The following is a 19,906-nucleotide window of genomic DNA, read 5'->3' on the forward strand; positions in this document are numbered from 1 at the left end:
CACCAGCGAGGGCAAGCAAGTTTGTGCTTTACATCTCATCTATCACCCGCCTGGTGACAATCTCATATCCACCCAACAACTCATGGACATGATCAATTCCAATGCCGGTCGGCAGACCACCCAAGTCTACCTGGGTGACTTCAATCTCCACTGGAACGATCAGAAAGACACAGTGGTGAATAGTCTCAAAACTTTCCTTAATTTGCTTGACCTCACCCAAATATGCGATAGACCAACACACGACAAAGGCTCGATACTCGATCTCATCATTGCCAAAGAGAACACTACACAACTGGAGACGATTCTACCCTGCGACTGGTCAGATCACCACATTATCACCTTCTTTATCAATGAAAAAGTTAAACCTAACCCGACTCAACCAATCAAATCCAAAACATGGAAAAGGGACATGAAGAATCTTAACCCCTCTACCCTGCCTCCCCACATCGGCAATCTCCTCCTTCCCCCCTCAGGTGCCTTGGATGTTCAATCACTGATCAACCACTACCTTGACTCTATGAACACAATAGTCAATGAAGTCGCCCCACTGCAACTGAAGAGAGTCTCCACCAAAATTTCTAACCCCTGGTATGATGATAGACTCAATGACGACAGGCGTACTATGCGAATGGCAGAGCGCACCTGGAGATCGGACCCTTCAGCACTGCACCTCAAAAGGCTTAAGAACAAGAGAAATGCCTACTTCAGGAAAATAAAACGCACAAAGTCGGACTTCTTTAGCCGCCAGTTGGACCAAGCAAAAAACAGGCCAAGAAAGCTGTTCGAACTAATCAAGACCCAAACAAAGACACAACCTTTACAATCAAACAGCACAACAAGCGACACCCCACACTGTGAAGCCTTCTCTGCTTTCTTTAAGCTAAAGACTGACAACATAAGAAATGACCTCATCATGGATGTAATCCGATTCCCCAACCACACCAGAATGGCTAACACTCAACCTAAAAACAAGGCATCTTGGCTGGTCTTCGATACCTACTCGGAAGAAGCAATACACAAACTGCTCTGCACCTTGAAGCCCTCTAATCACCTCACAGACCCTCAACCTGCTAATGCTGTAAAAGACTTCATCCCCTTGCTCCTCCCTCTCTGGACCAAAATCATCAACAGCTCCCTGCAACAAAGTCTCATTCCAGACTCCCTCAAGGTGGGGCAAGTCACGCCTATACTCAAGAAACCTACAGCTGATCCGTCTGACCTAAACAATTACCGGCCCATCACCAATATCTCCACCCTGGCCAAACTGCTGGAGAAATGTGTCCAACTCCAACTAACAAAACACATTGACCAATTTGACCTCCTCAACCCTCATCAATCAGGCTTCCGAGCGAAACATAGCACGGAAACAGCTATGACACACATAATTGATGACGCCCTCCAAATTCTTGATCGCAATGAGTCCTGCCTCCTCATCCTTCTTGACCTCTCCTCAGCATTTGACACGGTCAAACATGAGAACTTGCTGGAGCTGCTAAGCTCTAGAATGGGTCTATCGGGAACTGTTCTCAAATGGTTTTCGTCCTTCCTTCACAATCGGTCTCAGAAGTTCAAGATCGACAATGTGCTATCTTCACCTGTGCCTGCAGATCTAGGGGTTCCACAAGGATCCTCCCTCTCCCCCACACTGTTCAACCTCATCATGGAACCGCTCGCCACCTTGCTCCAAGCCTCCAATGTCCAATTCCATATGTACGCCGACGACACACAACTTTACCTAAAGCTACCATCCCCGGAAGATATCAAACATCTGAATTCCACGCTTATTAACACTCAATCCTGGCTGGCCGATAATCACCTCAAACTAAATGCTCTGAAAACTGAGTTCCTACTCATCTCACCCCCGGCGAAAATTTCCACCACCCAAACCTGGCTCATAAACCTAACAGCACTCAATGTCCAACCTATCATTGTGGATTCGGCGAAATCCCTAGGCATCACACTCGACGCCAAACTCAACATGCAGCAGCACGTTAGCAAAGCCACAAAAGCAGCTAATTTCCAAATCAACACACTGAGGAAAATTAAACCCTTCCTCCCGGCCGAAGACTTCCAAACTGCTGTACAAGCTTTAGTCATCCCTCGAATAGACTACGGAATTGTGGCCCTCAGCGGACTCCCGCTATCCACAACAGCACCCTTAAGAGCCTCCCTGAACGCTGCAGCGAGACTCATTACTGGCTCAAGAAAACATTCGCATATATCCCCAGACTTAAAGTCTCTAAAATGGCTGCCCTTTGAAGCCAGAATACACCTAAAAATTGCAGTTATGACACACGCGGCCTTGCACCACAATGCGCCCAACTACCTCGCTCAAACGTTGTCTATATCAGGAGGCTCAAGATCCAATAGAAGCACAAAAAATCTACTCCTGAAACCTCGTAGATTCCGGAAAGAGAAAACATACAAGCGCTCCTTCTCAGGAATGGCACCCAGGATCTGGAATGCGCTCCCTCCTGAAACCAGGCTTATCTCCTCCACTGCACTCTTCAAGAAAGAAGTGAAAACCATCCTTCTGGCCAAGATCTCCTGAACCTTATAGGTGCTGGATCAGAGACTCTGCATTGCTTTGCACCACTGTTCACCTGGTCCTTTGGCACTATACTTCTGCGTGATGGGGACACCAGTACGCTATTCTCTTACTACCTACCAATATATGATACACGTTGGTTTACTGACTCACTCTCCCGATGCCCCCACTCAGTTCTCTCTACACTAAAACATTGATATAAGCCATCCACACACACATGGTGTACCTGAACACCTCTGTAGTGGGAACAATGACTTGTGCCTTTTGATATTACTTGTTTACCTGATTGTATACTGACATGTTTTATGTATGTTATTATTATCCTACCATGTTAATGACTATTATATTGCTACCATTTTCTCTGTTCATTCCTACTGCCCCCACCCTGTCTTTGTGAAGCGCTCTGATATCTGTAAGGATCTTGTTCGCGCTATACAAAACTTTGAATAAATAAATAAATAAATACATTTCCTGTTTAAAAAAAAAACTTTAGTTCTTTTGCCTTACGGCATTGAGTATTTGTTCAGTGAATTTTCTTACTCTAAAGCTTTGGAGATAGTGCCTTACAAACTTCAATCTCCAGATAAACCTAAATGTAAATGTTTGTTAGACCCACATCCCGCTGCTTTTACAAGACAATAGTTGGGTTCGACTTTAGTTAGTTAACATTTAGGGCCCAATTCACAAAGGTATACTGAGACAAATGTCTAACTTTATGACTTTTGGTATTCACAAAGGGCATTTACGAGTAATAAAATTAGACTTTTGTCTCAGTTAAACTTTAGTATTTGTCTTAAGTCTAACTGAGACCAAAACCTTTAGTCTTAGCTAAACATAAGACTATGTAGGGGGTGCATGTTTCTACTTATGTAGGAAGATTAGAACGCTGCCAAAAAGTCTGTTTTATTCTTTGATTCCAGATAATAGGAGCTCATGTGTCGTTTGGTTTATGAAGTAATATCACAGTCAAACATTTGGTCTAAAGAGTTTACCGGATGTCAGCTCTTCATTTCCTTAAAAAACAGACATGCTAGTTTCATCACCAACTCTGATTGGATGAAATTTAGGAGGTTATGAGAGAGGTGGAGACTGATTTTAGAGACTTTGGGGCACATCCTGTAAGTGGGAGCTTTGGATTGAAAGACCTTCATACTCGGGAAAAGTCTACCGGATATTCAGAGATCGGATGACTGGTCTGGTGGATCAGTATTTAGAAGTTTTTACTTTAAACATGTTAAGTGTGCTGTAAGTCATGTGATTGCAAAGCTTTAAACTTGGATAGTATTCACCATCTTGCTGCACCAAAAAACATTTCCACAGCCCATGAGCAGAAAATGTTGGTTTTATTAAAGACACGAAGGATAAGATTATCCACTCCAAGCCCCCTCATTAATGTTGATTGTGGTTTATTTTTCAGCATAAAGACAATTGTTGCATGATAGATTATGTTGGCATCTGATGAGCCTCCAGAGGAGTCTACGAGACAGAATGCATCAACTTGAGATGGTGGTCATGCGTTCTCTAAAGTCCTCATCAAGGTGTATCTGCTGTTTGCAGCCCTGATATGAAAGAAGATGGCGGCACCTTTGGTATTATTTCTTATTGGAATCTTGACGAGATCCACACTCCATGTTTCGTTGCTGCTGTTAGTGGGGTAATATAAGAGGATTGAATAATATTAACCTCTGTGTCCTTAATAAAATTAAATCTTTTACTCACCCGGCCTTGGGAAATGTCCTTTACCTTCCACAATTAAGTAAAGATGGAGGTTGGCAAACTAGCAAATTAAAAGAGGGAGCTGCGCCAGAACCAAACCAGAGGTCTGGTGAGTCCCTAAGAGCCAAAGAATGAGCCGAACCATCACATGATTTGGCACGTAACTCACATAACAAATGCAATGGAAAAATATGGAAAAACTCCATAAAATTAAAAAAAGTTTATTTGCTCAACATTTTTAAGTGTTTCAATTTAATTGTCATAAGCCACCTACCTGGATTACAGATGATTTCAATGGGGCGGCGACGCTAGTTCCCGAATCCTCCCGAGGCTTGCCCACTGTTTACGGGAGGAGACACTGTTCCAGTGGCAAATCCCATGGGAAAGTGGGATGGGATGGAGGGAGCGTGCAGAGCCAAAGATGCTATGGCTTGTCTACTCTACAGCAACACTACAGCAGGCATTCACACCAGTCTGATGAATAGTATAGACAGATGTGGTGCCTATAAACAAACAAATAATAAGGCTTTAGTTTAGCATTAACTCTATCTCTTAAGGTATCACCTCACAAAGCTTTTCAAATCACAACCAACATTTAGTATTGTTGTGACATTTTTTTTCATTTAGATTGTTTGTAGAGGCTCCTTTATCAATTTTTTTGAAACTGTAGTAAGTATGATTTCAGCATAAAACCCACAAGCAAACTTGGACGGGGTTATTTTCACCCGAGTCCTCTTTGGCAGAGCCCTGCTAACAGAATGTACAAGTTGAACAAAAACATTGGTTACTTTTGTTTGTAGCACAATGTTTCGAATGAGCTTAGAGCGTAGTAAAATCAAGTCTGTTAATGCATCTCTCCTTTTCTTCTTGTTCTTTTTTCCATCTCGGTGCAGACTACTGCGGGACATTCCTTGCGGTGAGGTCGAAGTGGGAGGATCAAGGGAGCTGGCAAGACAGAGTCCTGAGTGCCGGGATAATTAACACGATGAGGCTGCCTTCTAGAAGATGCGTTTGAATGTTCACAACGCTTGTGTTAAAATTGCTTATAGCAAGAAGGAGGTGCAGATAATTAACTTGATGAGGCTGTCTTCCAGAAGGTCTTTAGAATGTTCACAGAGGTCATGTTTTAACTGCTTATAGCAAGGAACAGGTGCAGATGATTAATTTGATGAGGTTGTCTTTCAGAAAGTTCACATTGAGGTCCGTCAGTCACACAGCTTTATTAGATCTTTTGTAGATAGACCATAAAAGCACAATAGCTCATATAAATAATTTCAAGTTATTAAATACATATTTACATTGGTTAAAATAGGTATTAAACAAGTTTGCTGTGATCAGAAATAGGATCTTTAAAATCATTTGTATGAAAGGAGAGAACAGTTCATTATTACAAATTACACACTACTATAAAAAGTGGTCCCACCTTTTTCCACGTCCTAAGACAGACCCATAGAAATGAAGCAACACAAAAACATACAAATGGGTCCGGTAAAGCATTTAGAAAATACATGGCGACCCGGCCTTGCCTAGATTTATGGTGCCTAAGGATTGGAAGTACAAATATTTTCCTTCCTCAAAGTAGTTCTTACAAAATAGTAAAATATGCAGGTCCGACTGGACAGCATGGTTGTTACAGGGGCCGGGAGCGGGATCAGCGAATCTATATTTATTTTGTGGGTAGCCCAAGAGTATCGGGATCATATTAAATCTGAAGCGTAATAGTATGAATCTGTGCTGCGAATTGTTTATGCAAGATACATAATGAAAACCCTCTCCTGATAATGGTGGAACCAGGTCATATGCAATAGAAGACTCGTAGTTCCGTTTATTTTCCCTACGGGCTTGTTCTGCTCTTTGGGAATATAGATCCGTTAACCATTTCTTCTTGACATCTTTGCAAGTATCAGGTCCTGAAAAAGTTTTGCCACCCCTAGGGCTTTCAGTACTGTTTCTACATAATTGAGCCACCCAATCCTTTTGTAATGATCTCGATTACAGCATTCGCTTATAATGGTTTGTGTCAGGTCGACCGTGGTTCTCTGCCATATTGACAACCACAGGAGGACAGGGACCATCCTTATAGAGTCACTCAAGTAAGGAAGCCCCAGTTCAAGATGTAAAATGTGGTTTGGGGCTGATTGTGGTAAAGACACATGATTTAAAATAAAGGAGTCTTCCACTTGCTGTAACGGACCATCGTCACGTTGAGGTCCTCTATACCGGTTGCGTGATGCTTCTTCTGGTGGACTTTCTGGAGGTTTCTATGGCGCCTGAAACCTGACCTTGCATATACATGGTAAACAATTTGAAAAAGCTATTAAGCCTTTTCAACAAACTGGGGAACACCAGCAGCAGCTAGCTATTATTGACAACATGTAATAGGGTCAAATGTTAGGGTACAAGATGGTTTCATTCATAAGTGTTAGGAGGAATGATATGAGTCATGCTGGTATATTGTGATATTCAAGAGAGGTGAGTTGTGAAATCCTGACATTAAAGCATTAGATTGTACCCGGGCATGTATAGCATTTAATGTAAATAATCATTTCTAAACATAAACCTAGAAACGCTCAAGAATAGCTCTGTGCCGTGATGATGTTGCTATGACACAATGAAGAAATATATGTCTGTCATATGCAGTTTTATGGCCAATGCTTCTTTTATGTATGATGGGAAAACGAACTAAGGGTTGGCTCTAATCAGCAAGGCTGAGCCTATATGTCAATTAACAAGGAGGGGTGCCAGTGCTGATAACATTTCTTCATATTTACAATTTATCTTCCAAATCTAGAAAATTAATTCAAGAAAGGGTATTGCCATTTAATCGCAATTCTATTTTTCAAAGATTTAACAGTTCATTGCAAAATTTTAAAATTTTTCATAAAATAGAAAAGCATTAGGGGAAAAAAACAATTATAGACACATAGCATAAAACTCAATCATGTCACAGTCAGACAACATTCACCACATTCATATCCAAAACAAACATCTCATGTGAAACAAAAGGAAAATCACTGGATCTGCACGAATTTATACACAAGTTAAATGGAGGTATTAGAAAAAGTACATTCCTTTAGAATTTAGATATTTACACAATTCAAATGCAAAATATGATAGGTAATGTACAAAACAATTCTATGGAGTATAAGAATGGTCAAGACTCCTCTGCAGACCAGTGGAGGAATTGTAAATATGAAGAAATGTTATCAGCACTGGCACCCCTTCTTTTATGTATGAAGCAACAGTATTGCCTATTCTACCATACAGGAGTGACTTCTTTGTGTAGAAAACGTACTAAATTGAATGACCTCCCAGTGCTCCCAGTGCTCACAGACAAGCAGCCCTGTGGCAGAGGGCTCGCGCGCTGCGCGCTGGAAACGCTTTTTAATATCCTCACCTTCTCTGCTGAGTACTATCAGACCCACCGCTTCCCCGTCGTGCTGAACACGAGCGCTAGACGGTAATCCTTTTTTAAATTACCCCTCCTATCCCGCCCTGCTGACTCCTCCCACCTCCCTCGTCATAGCCTATTTAGGCTCCGCCCACTCTTCTCCTAGCACAGACAAGCAGTCCTGTGGCAGAGGGCTCGCGCGCTGCGCGCTGGAAACGCTTTTTAATATCCTCACCTTCTCTGCTGAGTACTAGCAGACCCACCGCTTCCCCGTCGCGCTGAACACGAGCGCTAGACGGTAATCCTTTTTTAAATTACCCCTCCTATCCCGCCCTGCTGACTCCTCCCACCTCCCTCGTCATAGCCTATTTAGGCTCCGCCCACTCTTCTCCTAGCACAGACAAGCAGCCCTGTGGCAGAGGGCTCGCGCGCTGCGCGCTGGAAACGCTTTTTAATATCCTCACCTTCTCTGCTGAGTACTAGCAGACCCACCGCTTCCCCGTCGCGCTGAACACGAGCGCTAGACGGTAAGGCTTTTTTAAATTACCCCTCCTATCCCGCCCTGCTGACTCCTCCCACCTCCCTCGTCATAGCCTATTTAGGCTCCGCCCACTCTTCTCCTAGCACAGACAGGCAGTCCTGTGGCAGAGGGCTCGCGCGCTGCGCGCTGGAAACGCTTTTTAATATCCTCACCTTCTCTGCTGAGTACTAGCAGACCCACCGCTTCCCCGTTGCGCTGAACACGAGCGCTAGACGGTAATCCTTTTTTAAATTACCCCTCCTATCCCGCCCTGCTGACTCCTCCCACCTCCCTCGTCATAGCCTATTTATACGGCCTCCATGCGTCAGCGCAGCGGACGAGCGCAGCGGGCGCGCCGTAAACGCGCCGGAGTTGCGCCAGAGTTAAGCCCGTCTGCGCCCGTCCGCGGCCGGACGGGCCCAGGGGCCAATTCCCCTGCTTCCTCACTGGCATACACATCTGGACAACTCCTCTCCTGCACTGCTGTTGTACCCCTTCCCCCTTCTCTCATGCAGCACCTTGTTACCCAAGGCATCTATGTCCCTCACTCAGACCGTGTCTCCCTTCCGCGCCCTACGCCTCCCTTGCCCTCTCTGGACACCAGACCTCCCCCCACCACAACCCCATTACCCTCTCACACTGCCTCCGCCTACCTCCTTAACACCCGCTCGGCAGGCAAGCATCACCTGGAATTGTTTAACCTTCTTACCACTGACTCCCCTGACATTCTGTTCTTGACGGAAACTTGGTTCACTGAAGCCTCTCTCCCCGACATTCTGGCCATCCTCCCCGACTCTTATTATGCCCTCCGGGCTGACCGCCCCGACGGCAAGACCCGGGGGGGGGTCGCTATGATTGCCCGATCCACCTTTCAATTCCAGCTCCTCTCTCAACCTTCTATAGCTGGGGTGGACTTTCTGGTCGCCCGCTCCACCAATCTTACCGCACCTCTTACTGTCGTCCTTGTCTATCGCCCCCCCCTGAGCATGCCCTCGTTTGTGGCCTCCCTGCAGGAGCTTCTTGCTACCCTTGTAGTCAACAACTCCTCTGTGCTCCTGCTGGGTGACTTTAATTACTGGCCAGGCGATCCCAGGGAGGATCTAGCGTCCAAGGACTTCACGGCTACTCTCTTATGTCTTAATTTCAAGTCTCAGGTAATGACCCCTACTCACAATCTTGGACACACCCTGGACCAAGTCTGGTCATCCTCGGATATAATTTCTCCCCCCAGCATCCTCCCTTGTACTTGGTCCGATCACTCTCTCATTTCCTTCACTATCAACATTGGTTCCCCTCACAAACACCCCTGCCCCAAGAATGTCTTTGCACGCAGCTGGAATCATGCCGACCTGTCTTCCCTCTCTCATTCTCTTGCTTCTTCTTCCCCTGACCTCAATGGCATTCCCCTTGATTCACAGGCCGTTGCAGTTGGAAACTGGCTTTCGTCTGCCTGCGATCTAGTAGCCCTCTCAAGCTAGTCAAGTCCATTCGCCCACACGAGGCTCACCGTTGGTTCAACTCTGAGCTCAAGGTCCTCAAATTGGAACTCAGACGCTCTGAGCGCCTTTGGCGCCGCAGCTACTGCCCCGACCTCAAGGAGAAATACAAATCTCTTCTTAAAGAGTACAAGAAAGCTATTCTCGCGACTAAGTCCAAGTACTTTTCCGAACAAGTAACCCTTTCGGCTAACAAATCTAAAGAGATCTTCTCCTTGGTCAACAATTTGGCTACTTCTGACCGTGCTTGCCCTAACTTCATCCCTTCTCAGGCCCTCTGTTCTTCTTTAAACGACTTCTTCATTGAGAAGATCGTTAAAATCAAATCCAACATTTCTATCACTCCTTTTACTCCACTTCATTCTGTCCCCCCTATGTCTAATTCTTCCTTCTCCTTTTTCCCACCCCTTTCTCTGGACTCTTTTCTAGTCCTGCTCACAAAAATCAAGTCCGGCTCCCCTACTGATTGTGCCCCTGCTCGCATTCTCAAAACTCTCTTCTCTTCTTGTCCTGCTGCCCCTCTTTCCCTCCTTAATGCCTCCCTCTCCACTGGATCTGTTCCTTCCTCATTTAAATCTGCTATTGTTTCCCCTATTCTTAAAAAACCTGGTCTTGATTCTTCCCTCCCCTCTAACTTTAGGCCCATTTCTCTCCTTCCCTACCTTGCTAAAATTCTGGAATCTTATGTTACCTCTTGTCTCTCCACCTATGTTGAGCAGAACCAACGCCTTGCTTCTCACCAAGCGGGTTTTCGCTCAGGTCACTCGACCGAATCTGTGGTGCTCGCCGTTCTCGACGAGCTGAAAGCAAAGGCTGACACTAACTCTCCCCAAGCTTTGGTTCTCCTCGACCTGTCCGCTGCGTTTGACACGGTCGATCATAACATCCTTCTGGACCGTGTCAGCGCAGCGGGCATCAGAGGCACTGCCCTTTCCTGGATTACGTCCTTTCTAACAGGACGTTCACAAGCGGTTCACCTCCCCGGTTTTTCTGCCCCTCCCCTCCCGGTGCCCTGTGGGGTCCCCCAAGGCTCTTCCCTCTCCCCTCTTCTTTTCAATCTCTATATTCACCCACTTATCTCTTCTCTTCTTCAGCTGGGGGTCTCGGTGTTCAATTACGCAGATGACCTCCAGCTTGTCTTTGACCTTTCTTCTGCCTCTCACTACCTATCCTTTTTTCGTTCCACCATGGTCTTCATTTCTGGGTGGATGAGCGCCAATCACCTCAAGCTCAATCCAGATAAGACTGAGCTTGTTCTGACTGGCGGCTCATCCAGCCCCTGGTCCTCTGCTTTTTGGCCCCCCTCCCTCGGTCCCCCTCCCACCCCGGTCGCCTCTGTCAAAACCTTGGGCATCAAGGTTAGCCAGGACCTGTCCATGCATGGCCAGGTCAGTGCTGTCGTATCTTCCTGTTTTCTTTCTCTTCGGTTGATCCGAAAAATCTCTTGTTTCTTCTCCCTTGAATCTCTTAAAATTATCATTTCTGCCCTCATCACTTCCCGCCTTGATTAAGGTAATAGCTTGTTCGTGGGCATTCCTGCCTACGAAACCCGCCGCCTTCAAGCAATCCAAAATCAGGCTGCCCGTCTCATCTTCCACTTACCCAAAACTTCTCACATCACTCCTGTCCTCAAATCCCTTCACTGGTTACCAATCCCGCAGAGATCCTTGTTTAAATTAGGGTGCCTTGTTTATCGGGCCCTTGATCGCTCGGCTCCGGCGTTCATCAACTCTCTTATTTCCTCCTACACCCCTGCCCGCACTCTCCGCTCATCTTCTTCTGCCCTCCTCACGGTCCCCCGCTTCCGCAAAACTCGCACTGGCGGTTCTAGATTTTCTGTCCTTGCACCCCGGTTCTGGAACTCCCTCCCTCTTTCTTTGCGTTTTGTTCCTATCTTTTCACACTTTCGTAAAGCGCTTAAAACATTTCTGTTTGCCTTGGCCTACCCCTGTTAAATCCTCCCTGGCGCCGCTTGTTCTGTCCCCTAGACTTCTCAGCGCCAGGAAGCCGTTCGGCCATCGTGCGCTCTATAAATAATTTCATTCATTCATTCATTCATTCATTCATTCTCAAATTGGTCACTCATGAAAACAAACATTAGCAAATCGTGAGTGATTGGCTATATCAATGTTTTCTATCTATATTTACAGAAGCACAGCAGCTGTGCATCATGGCTGGAAACTTTTTTTTTTAAAGGTGCTTTGTCGCTGCTACCATTGTCTGTATTATAGCCTTTTTTTTTTAAATTGCTGGTGCGAGGGACGGTGGGCAGGAGACACCACGGAGTGAGTGGGTAAACAGAGGGTGGGGAGAAATGTTCCATGACAAGGGGGTATGCACATGGACAATGGAGGGATGGCAGGTAGGGGCTGGGTAACATAGACAATGAACGAAGGAGGAATGGCACGAGTGGACAAGCCAACACAAACAACGAATGAAAGAAGGAAAAGTGAGTGGCGGCAAGCCAACACAGACATTGAACGGAAGAAGAGAATGAGGGGTGGGGCAAGCCAACAGGGATAACAAACTGAGGGAGGGAAGCCTGGTGCAGGCAAGACAACAAATAAACAGAGGGAAGGAAGAAGAGTAGGTTAGTGGGGGGAGCCAACATGGACAAAAAAGGGAAAAGTAGGGAAGGCTTTTGGGGCAAGCCAACACCCACAACAAATGGTTAGGAGAGAGGGAGGGCAATTGGGGGCAAGCCAACACAGACAACAGAAGGAGGGATGGTGGTGGGGGAAAGCCCGCAATGACAGGAGGGGGGCAGTTGGAAGCAAGCAACAAGGACTAGCAAGGGTGGTAGGAATTGCAATTTGGAACAAGTAGACATGCAGTAGTGGAATGAGAGGAGGGTGTCACTCAGACAATGCTTGGATGGATCTCTGAGACTGCTTCTGAACCTTGGCAGTCTGGTCTTCACAGATGTGGTCTGCAAGAGTGTAGCGGGGTGGATGAACGGGGACTTAAGGGACCCCCTCCTCTAGAATGGTGGGCCATTGATTCTGATGTTGCCCCCTCTCTCCCACCTAACCAGAGCGAATGGAGAGCCGACAAGCGACCTCTATGGCCCACACAGGAGGAAGATTTAGGACTCGGCTCCTTTAATTGGGAGTACAATGCCGAAGAGGAAGGTCTGCCCCCCGAATGACGCGCACATGGTCGGATTGGCCAAAAAGGAGTAGGGGAGAGGAGTTGGCCTAACGGCTAGGGCGCTCGACCGCGGACCTGGGGAACTGGGTTCGAGTCTCGGTAACGACGCCAAAACCTCCTGTGATTCTGGGCAAATCATTTAATCTCCCGTGCCTAAAAAAATTAACGTGTGTCCTCATGTAACGTAACTGGTGCTATGTAAAGCGCTCTGATACCTGATTCGGTTCGGGTCTAGTTCGCGCTATATAAAACTCTGCAAAAAAAACCAAAAAAACGAATGTTTGGGGTATGACATCACCCCGGAGGAGTTTGGCGTGTCGAGTGGAGTAGGAAGAGAGTCCGAAGATCACCAGAGCTGGGAGGTGAGCAGAATCCAGGAGGCGAAAGGAGAAGGGTTGCTGAACCGAGAGACGAGCTGCTTGGTCAAGAGTGTTGGAGCACCAGGAGGCCAACGTCACCACGAGTCGCCGGGCCGCACTCCTGGAGGAGTGTGGCTTAAGCAGGTACGTCAGCGGGTTACAGGTTGGGTGGGGAGGCGGGGAAACTCATCTCGCTAGTATATACCCGACTTTTTATAACCACTGACTACCTTGTAAATACCCTTCCCGTCCTACCCCTATTCCTTCCCCAAAACACGCTTTCCTCACTACTGCTCCCCTGCACCACCCTTGTAGATAAGAGTTGTACAAAACACTTATTCAGCGGTGCTCCACTCACCCCTTGGGACCCCACGGGCATTAAAACGCAGAGGACGGTGTCCTGGTCCCCTGAATTGTTTTGTTTCCGCATGCTCTATCGGGACGAGGTGGAAGAGGAACTTCACCGAGACAAGAGCAATGCAAAGGAAGACGCCCAGCAGGGGGAACCTCTCACCACGGATCCCGCGGCCTTTTCCCGGGAGAGACTCACCTCAAGGAGCAAAAGGACCTTTACCAAAATAAAACCTTACTTAGCAAGATCTAGTCTCCGACCCCTCACTTCAACCCCGCCACAAAGAGGTAAGAATGACCCATCCAAAAGCCACATGCGGCTGACACAGGAAGTGCCTACCAGTTAGTGCCTTCTGGAAGGAGCTTCAAGGAGGAAAAACCTGTCAAGGTAGAAAAAGATGCTCTGTGGTAAAGTTCTTAAACCAGTGATAAGCATTCAGAAGTCCCTAAGCCCACGGATAAAAAACAAAATGTCTTGAAGAGACCACATATGTGATGTTTAGTCGAGACCTAAAAAAATTAGGCACTATGGAGTAAAAAGACTTGCTTAGGATCACACAATTTGATGCAGTGATGAAGCTGCAATATGTTTCCATATTGTGCATTTCAGCCTCTGGATAGATGTATCCTTCAGCAGTGGCGGCTGCTACCTGGAAGCAGCGGTGGGGTGGGGTGAGAGAAAGGGCCAGGGGCTCAGGTTAAAAAAACAATCACTTACCACTTGATCGGCCGGCTCTCCTGTGTCCTCGTCCTGGCTTCTTGGGGAAAACAGGGAGCAGGAAGCACTAGGGCTCCCACGCTCCCCGCAGCCAATCACAACGCTGCAATGCGGGGTTGGAGGGGTGTTCTCCATGAAGGATGTAATGCAGTCTTCATGGAGAACATACTAGGTGCGCACAACCGTTTGCCAAGTGCTTACACTCACATAGGGAGTGCAAACCACTCCTCCCCCTGCTCTGAGAGCAGCCCGCTCCACAAACATACCGCAACAGGGAAAAAGAAAATGATAACAACCTTGAGGGCCCGATTCACAGGACTAACTTAAGACAAAATCCTACACTTACTACTTTTGGTATTCACAGAAGTTAGGATTTTGTTTTAAGTCTGTCTTAAGACAGAGTTAAGACAGACTTAAGACAGACTTTAGTTAGGATTTTGTCTTAAGTCTGTCTTAAGACAAACTTAAGACAAAATCCTAACTTCTGTAAATACCAAAAGTAGTACGTTTAGGATTTTGTCTTAAGTTAGTTCTGTGAATCGGCCCCTTAGTTATTAACATTTTATTTTTCCTTTTAAACACTGCATAAAGCAGTGGGCGACGCTCCTCTCCCTTAGCGGAGGAGTCACTGCCCCTCAACCTCCCTTTGGCAGCAGAGTGTAGATTTCTTTCAAGAATTACATTAGCACTCGGTGTTCAATAACTATAACACACTACATCAGTCTGAAGGTATGAACGCTGAAGAGGTCTTCTTTCTAGAAATAAGGACAATGTTTGGCGGAAGGGAGGTCAGGACACCTTGGGGCATATCATCAAGGCTTACATCGCCGCTTTTTCAGCACATAGCGCCGAAAAACCCGCGATTTTTTTTATCGCCTAATTAACAAGGACACGCTAAAAATCGTTAGCGCGTGTTTCCTTGCTACTTTGCATATCAGCTAATGACATGCAAAGTTTGCATTTCTCACCTAATCCCCATTGATTCCCTCGCAAACACAACATCGCCGTATTAGCAATGCGGGGCCGGACCCGCGAAGAAATAATAAAAGCCGCACTAACCGCGGTTATCGCTGGAACTTAACACCTGCAAAAAATGTGACTTAACCATGCTTCAATGGAAGATGTATTGTTATGTTAAGTCCACACTTGAGTATCACTAAGCATTACACATAACACAGGTTTTGTATCGCAGGAATCATCCTGCTATCGCTGGTTTTAACCGCTATCGCTGGATTTTACTTCACCTGTGAGCAACATGTTGTTAATATGCCGCTAACAGGGCGAGTAAATCCAGGGATATGCGGCGATAAAACAAAAAAACGCTAGCCTCGGTTTGCGATATTTATCGCGGAATCTTGATAATATGCCCCCTTATTTTTAATGTCATTATCGCTGGTTTCAATGACTGAAAAAGAGACGGATTGTAGGTGGCAGCGATTAAATAGATTAAGAAAAGAAAAGCAGTTTCTGAGATGCAGTAGGAAGGGGATCTGAATAAGAGGGTTTCATAAGACACCTATGAAGGGTCGGAATAAAATTGTTCCGGAACGGTGCTCAGGCCGGGGAGGGTTCAGGAGACGAGTTGGCACGTGCTCTTGGGAAAGCATGGCTGTGCTTCTAGCAGCTGGATGCACGTTGGCACGTGGGGTGCTCTTGGGAAGGCATGGCTGTGCTTCTAGCAGTTCGATGCACGTTGGCACGTGGGGTGCTCTTTGGAAAGCATGGCTGTGCTTCTAGCAGCTGGATGCACGTTGGCACGTGGGGTGCTCTTGGGAAAGCATGGCTGTGCTTCTAGCAGCTGGATGCACGATGGCACGTGGGGTGCTCTTGGGAAAGCATGGCTTTGCTTCTAGCAGCTGGATTCACGTTGGCACGTGGGGTGCTCTTGGGATAAGCAGGGCTGTGCTTATAGCAGCTGGATGCACGTTGGCACGTTGGGTGCTCTTTGGAAAGCATGGCTGTGCTTCTAGCAGCTCGATGCACGTTGGCACGTGGGGTGCTCTTTGAAAAGCATGGCTGTGCTTCTAGCAGCTCGATGCATGTTGGCACGTGGGGTGCTCTTGGGATAAGCATGGCTGTGCTTCTAGCAGCTCGATGCACGTTGGCACGTGGGGTGTGCTTGGGATAAGCATGTGTTTCATTCTTATTCATTACATTTCTCTTTAAATGTATTGCTGTGGTCGCATGCCAGTGCATGTGACATGTTTATCTTCAAGAATGTTCTTAGTTCTAGAGTTTGCTAGCTAGGGTTGGTGACTGTTAGAGATCAGTACAGGCTGAACTTGGTTACTGATGGATGTCATTCGTGCTGCTAATAAACCAAGACCTTTTTCCATTAATTTGACTGGATTATTTCAACAATTTTGGCGACGAGGGAAACCCCCACTTGCAGCACGGATTTAAGTGGTGTTTAGAACCCATTTCATGCAATTTTCCTGTTTGAGAAATTCGTCTGGTACGTACAAAATCTATAATTTAAGCATATTGATTGTGCCAGCGGCTGTATTTTAACTATGTGCTTTGATAGCACCTGCGGCAGTGTTCTTCATTTATTTTAATCAACTTTAATGCTCTTTGTCTATTTCTGTTTATTCAATTGGATACAGAGCATACAAAGTATTTATATATATATATTTTTTTGCTTTGTTTGCTTTCCGCTTTCTTTTCTTCTCATTTTGAGACTTTGTCAACTTCAATGCTCAAAAAAAAAGTTTACGAGCACATCTTTAGATTGTGAATTCTACACGATCATTGTTTATTTTTAAAAGTAGAGCTTGCGTCTTACCTGTCCCTGGAACTCTCGTCTCGCAGCTCTCAATGATGTCAGCAAAGCTACGCTTGTAATGCGCATGCGTGAAGACGCTCATCACTCACGGCGTAATACGTCTGGCAGCCATTTTGTTTTAAAGTATACAGTTACCATAGTTACGCAGTGAAACTTCACGGAGACATCGATTTGGACATCAACATCCTTGTCAATTCAACATTTTTATCAAACTTTTAAGCGGAAGTAAGCGGAAGTAAGTGTTTTTATTTATTTATCATTTCCAACGATTGCTGCATTTAAACTTTCTTTTCCTCAGCAAGTTAAAATTTTCAATTATTCGTTTTACTGTATTTCGATTGAAGAAGCCTTTCATCTCTTTGTGCATTCATATTCCTTCAGCTTCTTTATACAATACAATTCAAGAAAAAGGTCATTTTTTTTTATTATTTAAAAAAAAATTATTTAGTATATTTAATCACTTTTACAAGCAGTATGCAATTTGAACCTCCCACCAAATTTTTACAAGCAAAAGGTGATCCACCCATGCCATGGACAAGATGGAAAGAGGAGTTTGTAAATTACATGAAAGCTATTGATGGTGAGAGGATGGGTGCGGAAAGAAAAAAAAGTATTCTTCTTCATTGTCTGGGTTCAGACAAGAGATTTTTAGATCTTTGCCCCAAATTACTTCTAGCAACGAAGGTGGTTATACTGAAGCTCTTGCAAGACTTGAAAAAAGATTTAAACCCAATTTAAGCATTGCACTTAAACGTTTCAAGTTTTATACTAGGAAACAGAAAGAAGAAGAATCTTTTGAGGATTTTTAACTTCACTAAGATCTTTAAGTTTGCATTGTAATTTTGGTACCGTCACAGATGAGATGATACGAGATCAGATTATTGTTCATACCAAGTGTAAAAAAACTCAAGATAAACTGTGGGTTATGGGTGATCCAAATTTAGCTGAAACCATTGCTGTAGCTAAGGCACAAGAACAATCAGATTTATGGATGAACACTGTAAAAAATAACACAGAAAAGAAACAAATTGAGGAGGAAGTTTGTGTAGTAAAACATAAACAAGGAACTAAACAAGAATCCTCCTTTAATAGGACAAAACAATTTTCATCTCAAGGGTCTTTTAACCAGAACTTTCAAGGAATGTGTTTCAGATGTGGTAATACATTTCACATTGCTTCTTTTTCAGGTTGTCCTGCTTTAAAAAGAGAATGCAATTTTTGCAAGAGGATTGGACATTTTAGTAACATGTGCAGGGACAGATGTCCTCCTGTACAAAATAAAGGAGCTGTATCTATGATTGCTGAAGAAAGTGTAAACAATTGTATGAGTAGTAAGTCTAGTGGTGTATCTAGTGAATCTAGCAATGAATCTGGTTTTGTAGTATCGATTATAGATAACCAATCCGATTTACAACGGAATTCACCAAAATGTATGTTTACAATTTGTGAAATTGATTTATACCTTATGGTAGATTCAGGATCTCCATGGACCATAATTACTCAAGATTATTTTGAAAGTACTTTTTCTCATTGAAAAAAGGTAGGTAATATTAATGATTCTGACATTTCTGCTGTTAATTTTTCTGGTACAAGGATTGAAATGATTGGATTTTTTCAAGTTGAAATTCATTTTAAGAACAGGAAAGCCACTATTAAGCTATACATCTCCATTAAAGGCATCAATGTGTTGGGGTGGTTTGATCAATGGAGGTTAGGTATGATATTGAATCCCAGGGCAAAAGAACCTGTGTCTCTGTGTGATGATAGCCTGATGAATACTATTTCTGTAGTTGAACTTTCTAATAACTCCATTTTAAGCGGTAAAGGATGTGATCTTATCAAACATTTTAATTCAGTTTTCTGTGAAAAGTTAGGGAAACTTAAGAATTTTTCACACAATATTATATTAAAAAAGGATCATACACCTGTCATTCAAAAACTCAGAGGAGTTCCCATTAACATAAGAGAAGAACTCAAGACCATGTTAGATGATTTATTGAAGGAGGGGATTATTGAACCTATAGAGTCCTCAGAGTGGGTATCTCCCATAGTTTTGGTAAGAAAACCGGATCAAAAGTTAAGATTGTGTGTTGACCTGAGAGCGTTAAATTCCAACATAGTTATTGATTGCCATCCGTTGCCAAACATAAATGAGTTAGTGTCACTTTTTGATGGTGCAAACATTTTCTCTACATTGGACTTAAGATCTGCCTACCATCAGATCGAATTAACAGAAGAGTCTAGGAAGCTTACGGCATTTATAACGCCTCAGGGTCTTTTTCAATATGTACGCATGCCATTTGGACTAGCGTCCGCTGCATCTGTTTTTCAGAGGGTCATGTTTCATATATTCAGAGATATAGATACATATGTAAAATGTTTTCAGGACGATATATTGGTTTTTTCAAAAGATACGAACGAACATGAACATCATTTGCAGGAGGTATGTAAGAGACTATAGAATAATGGTTTAACAGTGAAAGCACATAAGTGCAAATTATTCAAGAGTCAGTTGAATATTTGGGACATACGTTATCAGGTAAGGGTGTGTTTCCGAAAAAATCCAATGTGGAAGCTTTTACTCAAGCTCCAGTTCCAAAAAACAAGGATCAATTGTTATCGTTTGCTGGTATGTGCGAATACTACAGTAAGTTTGTGGTGAATTTTGCTAATAAGATGGAACCGATAAGAAGGTTGCTGAGACAAGGAGTGGAATATATTTGGTCTGATATACAACAACGAGCATTTGACGAAATTAAGAGAGACATAGTTAAAGCTCCCAATTTAAAACCTTTTAGAATCAACAAAGAATGTATCATCACAGTTGATGCTAGCCTGTATGGTTTGAGTGGAGTGTTGTCTCAAAGGGAAG

The sequence above is a fragment of the Lissotriton helveticus genome, chromosome 9 (assembly GCF_964261635.1).
Source record: "Lissotriton helveticus chromosome 9, aLisHel1.1, whole genome shotgun sequence".
Classification (NCBI taxonomy): Eukaryota; Metazoa; Chordata; class Amphibia; order Caudata; family Salamandridae; genus Lissotriton; species Lissotriton helveticus.